Genomic DNA, 17519 nt, shown 5'->3' with positions numbered 1-17519 from the left:
CCCTGATGTACTACTAACAGATTACATATACCCTGATGTACTCCTCACAGATTACACATACCCTGATGTACTCCTCACAGATTACATATACCCTGATGTACTCCTCAGATTACATATATCCTGATGTACTCCTCACATATTACATATACCCTGATGTACTCCTCACACCTTACATATACCCTGATGTACTCCTCACAGCTTACATATACCCTGATGTACTCCTCACAGCTTATATATACCCTGATGTACTCAACCCAGTTTACATATACCCTGATGTACTCCTCACATATTACATATATCCTGATGTACTCCTCACAGATTACATATATCCTGATGTACTCCTCACAGTTTACATATACCCTGATGTACTCCTCACAGATTACATATACCCTGATGTACTCCTCACAGATTACATATACCCTGATGTACTACTCACAGATTACATATACCCTGATGTACTCCTCACAATTTACAAATACCCTGATGTAATCCTCATAGATAACATATATCCTGATGTACTCCTCACAGTTTACATATACCCTGATGTACTTGTCACAGATTACATTTACCCTGATGTACTCCTCACATACTACATATACCCTGATATACTCCGCACAGCTTACATATACCCTGATGTACTCCTCACAGTTTACATATACCCTGATGTACTCCTCACAGATTACATATATCCTGATGTACTCCGCCCATCTTACATATACCTTGATGTACTCCGCACAGCTTACATATACCCTGATGTACTCTGTCCAGCTTACATATACCCTGATGTACTCCGCTCAGATTACATATACTCTAATGTACTACGCAGATTACATATCCTGATGTACTCCGCCCAGTTTACATATACCCTGATGTACTCAGCACAGATTACATATATCCTGATGTACTCCTCACAGTTTACATATACTCTGATGTACTCCGTCCTGCTTACATATACCCTGATGTACTCCGCTCAGATTACATATACCCTGATGTACTCCGCTCAGATTACATATACCCTGATGTACTCCTCACAGCTTACATATACCCTGATGTACTCCTCACGGCTTACATATACCCTGATGTACTCAACCCAGCTTACATATACCCTGATGTACTCCTCACGTATTACATATATCCTGATGTACTCCTCACAGATTACATATATCCTGATGTACTCCTCACAGATTACATATATCCTGATGTACTCCTCACATCTTACATATATCCTGATGTACTCCTCACAATTTACAAATACCCTGATGTACTTTTCACAGATTACATATACCCGGATGTAATCCTCATAGATAACATATCTCCTGATTTACTCCTCACAGTTTACATATACCCTGATGTACTCGTCACAGATTACATATACCCTGATGTACTCCTCATAGATAACATATATCCTGATGTACTCCTCACATATTACATATACCCTGATATACTCCGCACAGCTTACATATACCCTGATGTACTCCACACAGTTTACATATACCCTGATGTACTCCTCACAGATTACATATATCCTGATGTACTCCGCCCATTTTACATATACCCTGATGTACTCCGCACAGTTTACATATACCCTGATGTACTCCGCTCAGATTACATATACCCTAATGTACTACGCAGATTACATATCCTGATGTACTCCGCCCAGTTTACATATACCCTGATGTACTCAGCACAGATTACATATAGCCTGATGTACTCCTCACATATTACATATACCCTGATGTACTCCTCACATATTACATATACCCTGATGTACTCCTCACAGATTACATATATCCTGATGTACTCCTCACAGATTACATATACCCTAATGTACTCCTCACATATTACATATACCCTGATGTACTCCTCACAGATTACATATATCCTGATGTACTCCTCACATATTACATATATCCTGATGTACTCCTCACATATTACATATACCCTGATGTACTCCTCACAGATTACATATACCCTGATGTACTCCTCACATATTACATATACCCTGATATACTCCTCACATCTTACATATAGCCTGATGTACTCCTCACATATTACATATACACTGATGTACTCCTCACAGATTACATATACCCTAATGTACGCCTCACAGATAACATATACCCTAATGTACTCCTCCCATTTTACATATATCCTGATGTACTCCTCACATATTACATATACCCTGATGTACTCCTCACAGATTACATATATCCTGATGTACTCCTCACATATTACATATACCCTGATGTACTCCTCACAGATTACATATTCCCTGATATACTCCTCACATATTACATATACCCTGATGTTCTCCTCACATATTACATATACCCTGATGTACTCCTCACATATTACATATACCCTGATGTACTCCTCACATATTACATATACCCTGATGTACTCCTCACATATTACATATACCCTGATGTACTCCTCACATATTACATATACCCTGATGTACTCCTCACATATTACATATACCCTGATGTACTCCTCACATATTACATATACCCTGATGTATTCCTCACAGATTACATATACCCTGATGTACTCCGCACAGCTTACATATACCCTGATGTACTCCTCACATATTACATATACCCTGATGTACTCCTCACATATTACATATACCCTGATGTACTCCTCCCATATTACATATACCCTGATGTACTCCTCACATATTACATATACCCTGATGTACTTCTCACATATTACATATACCCTGATGTACTCCTCACAGATTACATATACCCTGATGTACTCCTCACAGATTACATATACCCTGATGTACTCCTCACATATTACATATACCCTGATGTACTCCTCACATATTACATATACCCTGATGTATTCCTCACAGATTACATATACCCTGATGTACTCCTCACATATTACATATATCCTGATGTACTCCTCACATATTACATATAACCTGATGTACTCCTCACAGATTACATATACCCTGATGTGCTCCTCACATATTACATATATCCTGATGTACTCCTCACATATTACATATATCCTGATGTACTCCTCACATATTACATATACCCTGATGTGCTCCTCACATCGTACTCCTCACATATTACATATATCCTGATGTACTCCTCACAGATTACATATACCCTGATGTACTCCTCACATATTACATATACCCTGATGTACTCCTCACAGATTACATATACCCTGATGTACTCCTCACATATTACATATACCCTGATGTACTCCTCACATATTACATATACCCTGATGTACTCCTCACAGATTACATATACCCTAAAGTACTCCTCACAGATAACATATTCCCTGATATACTCCTCACATCTTACATATACCCTGATGTACTCCTCCCATTTTACATATATCCTGATGTACTCCTCACATATTACATATACCCTGATGTACTCCTCACAGATTACATATATCCTGATGTACTCCTCACATATTACATATACCCTGATGTACTCCTCACAGATTACATATTCCCTGATATGCTCCTCACATATTACATATACCCTGATGTACTACTCACATATTACATATATCCTGATGTACTCCTCACAGATTACATATACCCTGATGTACTCCTCACAGATTACATACACCCTGATGTACTCCTCACATATTACATATACCCTGATGTGCTCCTCACATATTACATATACCCTGATGTACTCCTCACATATTACATATACCCTGATGTACTCCTCACATATTACATATACCCTGATGTACTCCTCACATATTACATATACCCTGATGTACTCCTCCCATATTACATATACCCTGATGTACTCCTCACATATTACATATACCCTGATGTACTCCTCACATATTACATATACCCTGATATACTCCTCACATATTACATATACCCTGATGTACTCCTTGTTATCGTTTCTTTCTTTTTAAATATAAATAAATTTTGAGCTAAAACGACTTTATTTCCACTGCTCAATTCTAATACAATCGATGTAACACCTGTGGTGTCACAATGCTCACTGCAGCCCTAAATGCTCGCCCTGAGGGGTGTAGAATCCAAAATGTGGTCATTTGGGGAGGGTCTCCATACCTCCGAACACTCCCAGATTCCAGGTGGTGTCCCGATCGGCCGCTGGCATGTCCCGGTGTCAACTGCATCTACGTTCTCAGGACACAGACCAGGGCCAGCGTCCACACATGGTCGAATCGGGCAAATGCCGGGGCCCCCTGCTCTTATAGGGGGGTCCACTCAGCTGACGGCTGCTTTATGCTGCCCAGCTCAATTTCACTTTGCACAAACTGGGGGTCTTTCATATTTGTTCTCCCGTTTCTGCCGCCGCGTGAGTTGCTCCGCAAAGAGTCCAATAAGTCACATGGCACACTAGGGCCACATATGTCATATCACTAAACACTGCAGAATCGGGGTAATAAATATTGAGCTGTGATTCTCTGTTATCATCTGCTGTGTTAGTGAAATAAAGGAATAAAATTATATCTGCAGAATAAGAGAAACATTCGGACATTTCACCCCCACTTTTTATGGGGGGGGGGGTAATATATTGTCCCTTGTTGGCATTACTTTATCTGTCCTTCTGTTTTATGTCGTTAGAAAATGTATAAATTTACCAGCAATTGTTTATATTTTCAAGAAAAATTCCAAAAAGCCTCCAGACAGATACAGAGTGATATATTCTGCAGATTATTACACCACTGACCTGTCTACAGATCTGCAGAACATTGCTCTGTCCTCTACTGATAGATACAGAGTGATATATTCTGCAGATTATTACACCACTGACCTCTCTACAGATCTGCAGAACATTGCTCTGTCCTCTACTGACAGATACAGAGTGATATATTCTGCAGAGTATTACACCACTGACCTCTCTACAGATCTGCAGAACATTGCTCTGTCCTCTCCACCTCCTGACAGATACATAGTGATATATTCTGCAGAGTATTACACCTATAACCTTCGGACCCCCATAGAACACAGGTTCCCTGGATAAATTCCCCAATCTAGAAATGAAAACACTAAAAATGGTAAAAATAAATCTGTTTATTATAGAATCGGGTAGAATTTCTGTGCGGTTTTCTGTGGCTCCGGCCCTTTAACATGCGATGATCGGTGAGATGAAGAGGGGGAGGGTCCTTCTTCACCCGTGGATATGGCCGCCAGTCCACCCTTACACAGCTCGATCCTGGATCAGAAGAAACCGGAAACGTTTTTCATATTTTTCAAAGTCGGATCCTAGAAAAGGAAAAAATACAAATAAGCAAAAAAATTCACAAAACCTTCACCACAAGGAGAAGATGAAGACGAGCGGAAGACGTCAGACTTACCGGATCTCGCGTCTGCTCATCACTGGAGGAGTCTTAATGGGAATTTCTGATGGTTTAGGTGGTAAAGACCACAATATTGGGGTGACAACTGCAAAACAAATCAGAAATTCAGTGTCCAGGCGGCTGTAGAAGAGTCGTGAGGTGAGAAGATCATCAGTGGACGGCACTTACCTCACCTAAAGATGGTAAATGGGCCCCCGAGCGGCAGATGGAAATAAGATGGCCGCTATCTCTCCCGGGGGTTGGGGGCCCTGATGGTAAATGGGCCCCAAGTGGCAGATGTTACTAAAATGGCCACTTTCTCTTTCGGGGGTTGGAGGCCCTGATGTTAACCGTAGCCCCCGAAAGGTCGTCCATCTCCACATCAGGAGCTGGAAATTGGCGTCCGCCAACCTCCATCTTCCCATCCTCCATCTCCACGTCCTCTGGAAACTGGCGTCCGCCAGCCTCCATCTTCTCATCCTCCTCCTCCATCTCCGCGTCCTCTGGAAACTGGCGTCCGCCAACCTCCATCTTCTCATCCTCCTCCTCCATCTCCACGTCCTCCGGAAATTGGCGTCCGCCAACCTCCATCTTCTCTACAACACTCATCATTGGAAACATCACCATCCTCCTCTTCTTCATATGAGACACGTCCATGATGAGAGCCAGCAAGAGAAACTGACACCGCGGTCAATGTGTGACCCCAATTTATAAACTTGATGATGTCACAACCTGAGGGCCATTATGTGCAAACGGAACACATGCAGATCACAGGCCCCGCCCTTCACATGACATCACGCTCAGATTCTCTAGAGGACGTCACGCTCAGAGAAATAGAATCTGCCCACATTCTAGATGACATCACAAGAAGCGTATCCCAGTGAACCGTTACAACAGAGCGGCCATTTATAACGTAATATGGTAGAAGAATACAGACAGTCGGGGGTTTTAAATAAAACATTGTTACACCGTTCACTGTGTGAGTCAAATAATGCCATGTTGTAATAGTTCCGGACTTTTACAGATGCAGCGATACCAATTTTATTATTATTTTTTTATTTTTACATTGTGCTTGGGGAATAATGGGAAATGTTTTTTTTTAACTTTAGATTATTTTTTTTTACACACATTTTATTAGTTCCCCTAGGGGACTTGAACCAGTGATCATTAGATCGCTGGTACAATACACTGCAATACATGGATGAGTTACGGAAACAGCGTAACTCGCTGAGCTACGCTGTTTCCGGAACTCCCATAGTAGTGAATGTCAGTTATAGAAGCAGCGTAGCATGCTACTCTGTAGCCTTAACTACTATTCAGTTCTATGGGAGTTGCGGAAACTGCGTAACTCGAACATGTAACCAGGAAGTGAAGTGGCCGGAAGACCGCGGAGCCGGGTAAGATGGAATGGGGCTTAGGGGGCCCCGTTCTAGAGATATTACACCTGTGGATATGTCATAAATGTCCTTCGTAGGAAAACCAATATAAATGCTGCGGTCGCTATTGACCACAGTATTTAACTAGTTAAACAGCGCCATCTCTGTTCCTAGCCGGTAGTGCAGCGTGTCAGAAGCTGACACCTGCAGTGTATGGAGCAGGCTCAGCGCGTGAGCCCGCTCCATACATCATCCCCTCCCCGCCTGATGATGTGCTGGCACATCATGGGTCGGGAAGGGGTTAAGTAAGGAGCGGTCAGGGGGCCCGACACTGCCGACTATAACACGCAGGGACTTTTTAGCAAGATTTATTCTTGCTAAAAACTGCGCCTTATAGTCCGAAAAATACGGTATATATATATATTGATTGTAGATTTTGTCAATTGTATTTTCGGTACATAATTAACCCTTTCATGACCAGGGGTCATTGATGCCCCTGCGTCCAGGTCAAATTTTCCATTTCTGATTTGCACTTCTTTAGACGATAATAACTTTGCAACCGCTTTGAATATCACAACTATTTTAACTTTGATTTTTACAAGACTTATGAGGCTTTCATTTTCTAGATTAGTTTAATTAATTCCATGTTTTACAATTTTATTATGAGCAGAAAAATCACAAAAAAAATTGAAAAATAAACAATTTTGTAATTTTTTAAAATAGATTTACCCGTTATTTATGTGTGTGTGTGCGTATGTTATATATATATATAAATATATACACATATATACACACATACATATATACACATACATACATACACATACATACACACATACATACATACATATATACACATATATATACACATACATACACACATACATATATACACATACATACACACATACATACACACATACATATATACACATACATACATACATACACATATATACACATACATATATACACATACATACACACATACATATATACACACACACATACATACATATATACACATATATATACACATACATACACACATACATACACACATACATATACACATACATATATACACATACATATATACACATACATACACACATACATATATACACATACATACACACATACATATATACACATACATACATACACATATATACACATACATACACACATACATATATACACACACACACACACATACATACATACATACATACACACACATACATACATATATACACATACATACACACACATACATCCACATACATACACACACATACACATACATACATATATACACATACATATATACACACTGTTGCAGTTCTTTAACGCCTTAACGCTCCATGACCTACTATTAGGTCATGCTAACTGTAGCGTTCGTGCTCAGTGACCTAATAGTAGGTCATGGAGTAAACACGGCGCCGTTCGCGCGGGGCGCGTTCATGAGCTGTGATAGCTGCTGTTTCCGACAGCAGACTATCACAGCTCAATGTGCCGGGACCGATCGCGGAGCTTCCCCGCCGATTAACCCCTCAGAAGCCACGTTCAATAGCGATCGCGGCTTCTTAGGGGTTAATCCGCCATCGCCGGCCTGCTACACGATAGCGGCCGGCGATGGTGACTATGGCAACCGGACACCAAACAATGGCGTCCGGCTATGCCATAGACGGAAGCCTAGTGGTTCCTGACAACGTCAGGACCCACTATGCTTGCTGTCAGTGAGTAGCTGACAGTTCTAATACACTGCACTACGCATGTAGTGCAGTGTATTAGAATAGCGATCAGGGCCTCCTGCCCTCAAGTCCCCTAGTGGGACAAAGTAATAAAGTTAAAAAATAGTTAAAAAAAGATGTGTAAAAATAAGAAAATAAAAGTTTTAAAAGTAATAAAAGTAAAAGTCCCACTTTTCCCTTATCAGTCATTTATTATTAATAAAAATATATAAACAAACAAATAAACTATACATAATTGGTATCGCCGCGTCCGTAACGGCCTGAACTACAAAATTATTTCGTTATTTATCCCGCGCGGTGAAAGCCGTAAAATAAAATAATAATAGACCGTACCAAAATCACAATTGTTTGGTCACTTCACATCCCAAAAAATGGAATAAAAAGAGATCAAAAAGTCGCATGTACCGAAAAATGGTCCTGATCGAAACTACAGTTCGTTACGCAAAAAATAAGTCCTCGCACGGCTTTATTGATGGAAAAATAAAACCGTTCTGGCTCTTAGAATAAGGTAACACAAAAAGTGAGTGATTGTTTACAAAACTTATTTTATTGTGCAAACGCCATAAGACATAAAAAAAACTATAAACATCTGGTATCGCCGTAATCGTATCGCCACGCAGAATAAAGTGAATATGTCATTTATAGCGCACGGTGAACGCTGTAAAAAAAAAAGAATGAAAAAACAATAGTAGAATTGCTGTTTTTTAGTCACCACGCCACCTAAAAATAGAATAAAAACTGATCAAAAAGCCGCATGCACCCCAAGAAAACTGCAATGGATTCCTCAAGGGGTCTAGTTTCAAAATTGGGGTCACTTTTGGGGGGTTCCCAATGTTTTGGCACCACAAGACCTCTTCAAACCGGACATGGTGCCTAATAAAAAGGAGGCCTCAAAATCCACTAGGTGCTCCTTTGCTTCTGAGGCCGGTGCTTCAGTCCATTACCGCACTAGGGCCACATGTGGGATATTTCTCTAAACTGCAGAATCTGGGCAATAAGTATTGAGTTGCGTTTCTCTGGTAAATCCTTTTGTGTTATAGAAAAAAAATTGCATAAAAAGGATTTTCTGACAAAAATAAATATGTAAATTTCACCTCTACTTTGCTCTAAATTCCTGTGAAACACCTAAAGGGTTCATAAACTTTCTAAATGCTGTTGTGAATACTTTGAGGGGTCTAGTTTCTAAAATGGGGTGTTTGATAGGAGTTTCTAATATATGGGCCCCTCAAAGCAACTTCAGAACTGAACTGGAACCCCAAAAAATAAATAAATGAGGCAATACTTCGCTTCTTACATTATACTGATAATGAGCCGTGCCCACCCCGAGATGACCCCAGTTTTGACCGTTTGTATAAACGGAGACCCCTATTAGACCGTTTCAGTGCCCGGTTTTCCCAAGCATACACCCCCGAGACGTTTATTTCTATTGATGAGTCCCTGGTACATTTTAAAGGGAGGGTTCAATTCCGCCAGTACCTGCCGGGTAAGAGGGCAAGGTATGGCGTGAAGATGTATAAGCTGCGGGAGTGAATCAGGGTATACCTACAGGTTTAGGATATATGAAGGAAAGGCCACCCCCAAACCAGACTGCATCCTGGACTATAATAGGTACATGGGAGGGATGGACTTGTAAGATCAAGCCCTGAAGCCCTACAGCGCCATGCGGTGTGGTATAAGAAGCTGGCCGGGCACATCATACAGATGGCATTGTACAATGCGTTACGTGCTACGTCGATGTACAGGCCAGAGGGGAACTTTCCTGGAATTTCAAGAGGTGGTTATCAAAAATCTAATCTTTAGGGACCAGGAAGGGGGGGCACCCAGTACTTCTGGAAGCGGGGCCACACGCATCGTACCAGGGCAACACTTTCCAGGAGAAGTTCCCAAACCGGTGGAAAGGGAAAGAGTCAAAAGGGGTGCAGAGTCTGCTATAAGAGGGCGATAAGGAGGGACACAATATACCAATGTGACACGTGTCCTGAAAAACCAGAGCTCTGTATGAAAGAGTGTTTTAAAATTGATCATACATCCCTTGATTTTTAATTTAGCCCAGTTTTACTTACCCTGATGCACTCCGCACAGCTTATCCCCCCTCGTCTTTCCCTTCTGAGCCCTGCTGTGTGCCCAGGCAGCTGATAACAGCCACATGTAGGGTACTACCGTACCCAGGAGAACCCACATTACATCTTAAGGGGTGTATATCTCCGGTGGCGCATGCTGGGCACACTATATCGGACACTGACATGCCATATATATATATAAAATTGCAAATCTCACTCTGCACCATCTGCTGCGCATTATCTTTTACACAGTACCTGTGGGGTCAAAATGCTCACTACACCTCTAGTCTTAAGGGGTGTCGTTTTTAAAATGGGGTCACTTCTCTGGGGTTTCAACTGTACTGGTGCCTCAGGGGCTTCTGCATACATGACTTAGCACCAGAAAAGCTTCAGTAGGCCAAATGGTGGTCCTTTCCTTCTGAGGCCTCCCATGGGCCCAAACGTCAGTTTATCGCCACAAATTGGGCATTGCCGCACTCAGGACAAATTGGACAACAAAATGGGGTATTTTATTTCTTGTGAAAATAAGACATTTTCACCCAAAACTACATATTATTGGAAAAAATTAATTTTGTTTGAATTCCCAGTCCAATTCAAATAAGTTATGTGAAAAAACTATGGGGTCAAAATGGTCACAACACCCATAAATGAATTCCTTGAGGGGTGTAGTTTCCAAAATGGGGTCACTTCTGGTGGGTTTCCATTGCTTTGATACCTTTGGGGCTCTGCAAATGCGACATGGCACCGAAAACCAATCCAGCAAAATCTGCACTCCAAAGAACACACAGCGCTCCTTCCCTTCTGAGGCCTCCCATGGGCCCAAACGGCAGTTTATCACCACAAATGGGGTATTGCTGCACTCAGGAGAAATTGGGCAACAAAATGGGGTATTTTGTTCCCTGTGAAAATAAGAAATTTTTATCAAAAATGACATCTTATTGGAAAAAATTTCATTTTTTTAATTTCATAGCCCAATTCAAATATGTGCTGTGTAAAAACTGTGCGGTCAAAATGGTAACAACAACCATAAATGAATTGCTTGAGGGGTGTAGTTTCCGAAATGGGGTCACTTTTTGGGGATTCCTACTGTTTTGGCACCTCAACACCTCTTCAAACCTGGCATGCTGCCTAAAATATATTCTAATAAAAAAGAGGCCTCAAAATGCACTAGGCGCTTCTTTGCTTCTGGGGCTTGTGTTTTAGTCCACGAGCGCACTAGAGACACATGTGGGACATTTCTAAAAACTGCAGAATCTGGACAATACATATTTAGTAGTGTTTCTCTGGTAAAACCTTCTTTGTTACAGAAAAAAATTGAATAAAATTGAAATTCAGCAGAAAAAATTAAATTTGCAAATTTCATTTCCACTTTGCTTTAATTCCTGTGAAATGCCTGAAGGGTTAAAAAACTTCTAAATGCTGATTTGAATACTTTGAAGGGTCTAGTTTTTAAAATGGGGTGTTTTATGGGGGTTTCTAATACATAGGCCCCTCAAATCCACTTCAGAACTGAACTGGTACCTTCAAAAAAAGGCTTTTGAAATTTTCTTAAGAATATGAGAAATTGCTGTTTATGTTCTAAGCCTTGTAACGTCCAAGAAAAATAACAGAATGTTCAAAAAACAATGCCAATCTAAAGTAGACATATGGGAAATGTGAACTAGTAACTATTTTGGGTGGTATAAGCGTCTGTTTTACAAGCAGATGCATTTAAATTCTGAAAAATGCTATTTCTTGTAAATTTTCTCAAAATTTTGCAATTTTTCACAAATGAAGACTGAATATATCGTCCAAATTTTACCACGAACATAAAGCCCAATGTGTCACAAGAAAACAATCTCAGAATCGCTTGGGTAGGTTTAAGCATTCCGACGTTATTACCACATAAAGTGAAATATGTCAGATTTGAAAAATCTAGGCTGCGTCCTTAAGGTGTCACGGAAAATTTTATTTTTTATATAATATTGCTTTTAGTAGGTCATTAAAATAAATTGTATTTATTTGTGTTGTACTTTTTATTTTTTTCTTTCTTTTTCTTCTCTATGGGGGCTACCATTTTTTTTTTCATCTCTGTATGTGTTGATTAACGACACATACAGAGATGGAATACGGCAGCTACAATGCATAGGAGTCAATGAACGGCTCCCGTCCATTGTATCTGCTCTCTGGCTCTGTACTGAGCAGACGCAGGTCAGAGTCACACAGCAGAGCAGCTGTTTGCAGGGAGAGAGCAGGCGCCATCATGAAGACCAGCTGCACTGCATGTAAGATGTGTGTGTCTGTCCCACTCTCTATCTCACAGACCCCCGCTCTCGTGACCCCCCCCCACCCGACGGCCCCCCCTGTAGTCGTGCAGGAGACTCTGTATAAAGGACACATGATGTAACTGTCCTGGGAATGCTGGGTGATAATATGCCTGGTGTTAGTGTGGTCACCCAGCTTTCCCAGACCCCTGTCACATTCCCAAACAGTCTCAGCACAACTAGAGAGATTTACCGTTCAGGGGTCTGGGAAAGCTGGGTGACGACAATTACCCCTCCTACTGGAGTATGTTTGGGGATGTGACTAATGAACCTCTCACACTCCAGTAGGAGGGGTAATGGTGGTCACCCAGCTTTCCCAGAAGCAGATATAACCGGGAAAGGGCTGGATTGATGGGCTGAGGGTTCACAGGGTTTTTGGTGATCCCCCTCTGTCATGTGATCGGACCTAGGTTACCGGTTCATCAGACGGGGTTCATGTGACTATAAATCTGTCCATAACAAGAGACAGTGCACTCAGGACAAGCCCTGCCCTCATGCCGTAGTTGTGGTTCTGTCTGCAGTGATGGTGGTGGGTGGCTCTGACACCCTCCTCCCCCGTCGGGTCATCTCAGGACAGAAGGGGTGTCCGGATTGGAGACACAGCGCCGCACCTGTCCTCAGGTTGTGTCTGGTATTGCAGTTCACCTCCATTGAAGTGAATAGGACAGAGCTGTAATACCACACCCGACCTGAGGACAGGTGCGGCGCCATGTTTTACTGGACGATCCCTTTAACACTTTTCTCGTGTCTGCAGAGCTGTGTGTGGGGCAGAGCGGAGTGTTAACGCGCGCCGCTGATACTTCATAGCCGCTTATCAGCTCTTTTGAAGAATCAGCGGCAAGCACCCCCCCCCCCCCCCCCACACACACAAACACAAACACGCAAAATCAAGTGTAATCAAGAGGTTTTTGATGTGGTTTTTATAGCAAAGAAGGGAAAGGGAGACCCCGCTGGCTGGCAGGCACAACACTGTAACAAAGTGAAACTAATCTGCGGTTAGGCAAAATAGAGAAGGGTTGCCCTTGTTTCCAGCCAGATACAGGAGTATTCAATAAGATAAAATATAACTTTTATTGGGTAGGATTAAATAAGTAAATGATCAAAGACAAAACGACACTCGTTTAAAAACAAGCCAATGCTCACTGGCAGTAGAAGATCTGCGTGCTGAGATGCAAACAGTCAGTCCAGTGTAATGGGTCAGTGTTTAGACAGCGTCTGCAGTACGCTGAAATTGCAAAACAAGATCATAGCAGCGGCTGACAGTCAGTGAGACATTGCGTATAAAACATAGCGAGAAGCCCCCCCGACATGTTTCGCTACGAACGTAGCGTCCTCAGGGGTTCATATGGGGCTACTGACGGCGTATTGTGCATCCACACCCTTTTAAAGCCTCGGTCCGCCATGACAGTGGGCGTCGGTCCGCAGGGACCCAATGAAAAGAGGCTAAACAGACCGGCCGTCAATAGTGAAACGAGCGGGTCGTAAGGCCAATCAGAATGGCCAATGGACTGCACCAATCAGAAATCCAGGAGGGCGCGCCTGCGCACAAAAAGTCGGCGCACATCCTTAAAGGGTGGGAAGACCTTCTAACCGATAATTCTCTACGCATGCTTCACTACCCCTTGGACTTTGAAAAAAGTGCCTTTGATCAAATTAACCTCCAGTTGCAAAAGGAAATTGAGGATATTAAAATCTTCAGTACCACATCCGAATATAACAACTGTGAAATCAAACTACAAAGAAATATGGAAAGCCTGCAAAGAGAAATGAAGGAACGCAACACCGTAAATATATACGAGACCGCAAAGACTTTGAAACGGGACAAGCGTATTCGTTCCGTAAACACACACACCCTGTTATCCATCGTGAAATTAGATCTACTGACTACTCTGAATCTGATATCTCCGGTACAGATGACCCTAGGCCATCCCTTGAGGATAAGAGACTGGGGACAAAGCGAAAAACCAATAACAGGAGATATAATCCTCCAAAAAGAACCTTTTTACCTCTTAAAGTAAATAAACAAATATGCCCTATACAGGGTAATCCTGCCTGTGATGATGAGACGAGTGCTGAGAAATGATCTCTACAGAACAGGAAGGGTCAGTCTATTATGAATGGTGGATTCTTTGTTATCTACATATATAGATGTTACCTGTCAGTGTAATCCTGCCTGTGATGATAATGAGAGGTGTGATGAGAAGTGATCTATACAGAACAGGAAGGGTCAGTCCATTATGAATGGTGGATTCTGTATTATCTATATATAGATGTTACCTGTCAGTGTAATCCTGCCTGTGATGATAAGGAGATGAGTGCTGAGAAATGATCTCTACAGAACAGGAAGGGTCAGTCTATTATGAATGGTGGATTCTGTATTATCTATATATAGATGTTACCTGTCAGTGTAATCCTGCCTGTGATGATAATGAGATGACTGCTGAGAACTGTAAGGAGCAGTCTACTATGAGACTCATTGGCCAGAGGGAAAACTGCAAGATTAGATAAAGACATAAAAAAAATAATATAAAAAAAACCAACAAAAAAATCATAAAAAATATGTTTAACAGAAACTTGATTTAAACAATAGATCATTTTCTGATGACACATTCTCTGTAAGTGGTTGAGCTGAGCTTTTCTAGATCTCGGCCTAGAGTGCAGCTGTTAATCGCAGCCGCTGCCCCCCAAAATCTGATGCTAAACCTAGTGCATGACCGGATTCATAGAACACCTTGTAGAGAACTTCTATGTGCAGTCACAGCTCCCTCAGGTGCTGCACTATGTATAATACAGTGTCTGACGTGTTACTGTAATGTAGAACTAAGGAGGAACCCCACCTTAAAGAGAACAGAAAGGAGAAGACCTTTTCTCTCCTCAGTAGATGTTGACTCGCTCATTGCTGTGACGCTATCTAATCATAGTGGACAGCCTCACAGCGATGCAAAAGACCTGCAGGAAATTTCACAAAATCAGCAGGTTTTCTGCATCGCTGTGAAGCGGTCCGCTCTGATTGGACAGCGTCACAACAAAAAGTGAGGCAACGCCTACTGAGGAGAGATGGTGTCTCCTCTTTGTACCTTTAATTACAACACGCATATGTTAGGTGCAAAACGGAGTAAGGGCTGTAGTGGAACAACATGGAGGGGGGCAAAAAAGAAAAAGACAGCGTTGGAATCTGGAGGACGCCAAGTATAAGGGGAGGAATGTGGTTAAAAAAACACAGCAGGTCCTGCTTAATAAACCACGGAGTTCACTTTCTAAATTCATTATTACTGACCTCTGGTAACACCTCCTGGAATTTCCTCCTCCGGTTCACTCTTACACGGTTGATGGCCCCTCACCCGCTCTTCTTCTGCTTCATCCTCTGTTTTAATATTAGTCAGATCTTCCCCCTGATTTCACATATGTAACAATTCAGTACAATACAGCAGAGAGTGCGAAGAATCTAACAGATCAACATAAGAAACCACCAAACTCTATGACCCCATCTATGACCGTTAGGGATGCACGATGCCTCGAAACTTCCATACTGTTTAGATACCGTTATGTCATGTATTTCGATACTTAGCTCTGCGGCCGCACAGCTCAGTATAGTAACACATGAATGTATGAGAGCGGGGCTGCGGCTGTGTGATAGTCATTGCTCCGCTCCTGAGTCCTGACAAGTGCGCGGGGTCAGGATGATGCGTTGCGGCCAGCGCTGCACTAATGATTGCCGGCACTGAAGACAGAACATGGCGGGCACGCTGCAAAACACCCCCATGTTCTGTCTTCAGTGCCTGCACCGCCGCTTATTATAGTGCAGCGCCGGCCGCATCACCTCATGCTGACCACGCTCTCACTTATTGTCAGGAGCGGGGCAATGGTTGTATTACACATCCGCAGCCCCCCTCTATAACGGCGGAGATCAGAGAAACCTCTCATCTCCGCCGCTATTCCCCTGAATGCTGCGATCACAGCGGACTGCAGCATTCAGGAGAAAGGGAGATGCCCCTTGGATCGCATCGCAGGAATCCCTGTGACGCGATTGAGGGACATACCATATATGGGCAGACAGCCCAGGGTCCATTGAAGGACCCCAGGGCTGTCCTACCATATTTCCTGTTGTTAGGGCATATTGAGGTATGTCCTAACAGCTGCCTGTGTACTAACAGTGCACAGGCTAATATACTGGTATATAGATATATGCCTGTGTACTATCAGTGAATAGCTGTATGCCTGTGTACTATCAGTATATAGATATATGCCTGTGTACTATCAGTATATAGATCTATGCCTGTGTACTATCAGTATATAGATATATGCCTGTGTACTATCAGTGTATAGATATATGCCTGTGTACTATCAGTATATAGATATATGCCTGTGTACTATCAGTATATAGATATATGCCTGTGTACTATCAGTGTATAGATATATGCCTGTGTACTATCAGTATATAGATATATGTCTGTGTACTATCAGTATATAGATATATGCCTGTGTACTATCAGTATATACCGTATATGTCGGCGTATAAGACGACTGGGCGTATAAGACGACCCCCAACTTTTACCCTTAAAATATAGAATTTAAGATATACTCACCATTTCGTGCAGGAGCGCTTCACTATGGCCATCGGCGGCAGGACCCAGGACTCTCTGTCTCTTTGAACTCGCGCATGCGCAGATAGGCTGCTTCATCGCTCGAGATCTGAGAGGCAGGGAATGAGAGGAA

The 17519-nt window shown here is 42.1% G+C and overlaps 1 long non-coding RNA gene and 1 pseudogene across 1 annotated transcript in view; one reads left to right on the top strand and one right to left on the bottom strand.

Annotated features, from left to right (window-relative positions):
• Window positions 1-17519, bottom strand: part of LOC142726864 (uncharacterized) — a 78164-nt pseudogene that overhangs the window by 50752 nt on the left and 9893 nt on the right.
• Window positions 1-17519, top strand: part of LOC142726866 (uncharacterized) — a 138797-nt gene that overhangs the window by 111895 nt on the left and 9383 nt on the right. The window lies entirely within an intron of this gene.

The sequence above is a fragment of the Rhinoderma darwinii genome, unplaced genomic scaffold (genome assembly GCF_050947455.1).
Source record: "Rhinoderma darwinii isolate aRhiDar2 unplaced genomic scaffold, aRhiDar2.hap1 Scaffold_632, whole genome shotgun sequence".
NCBI classification, from domain to species: domain Eukaryota; kingdom Metazoa; phylum Chordata; class Amphibia; order Anura; family Rhinodermatidae; genus Rhinoderma; species Rhinoderma darwinii.
This window is presented reverse-complemented; position numbering and strand designations above follow the sequence as displayed.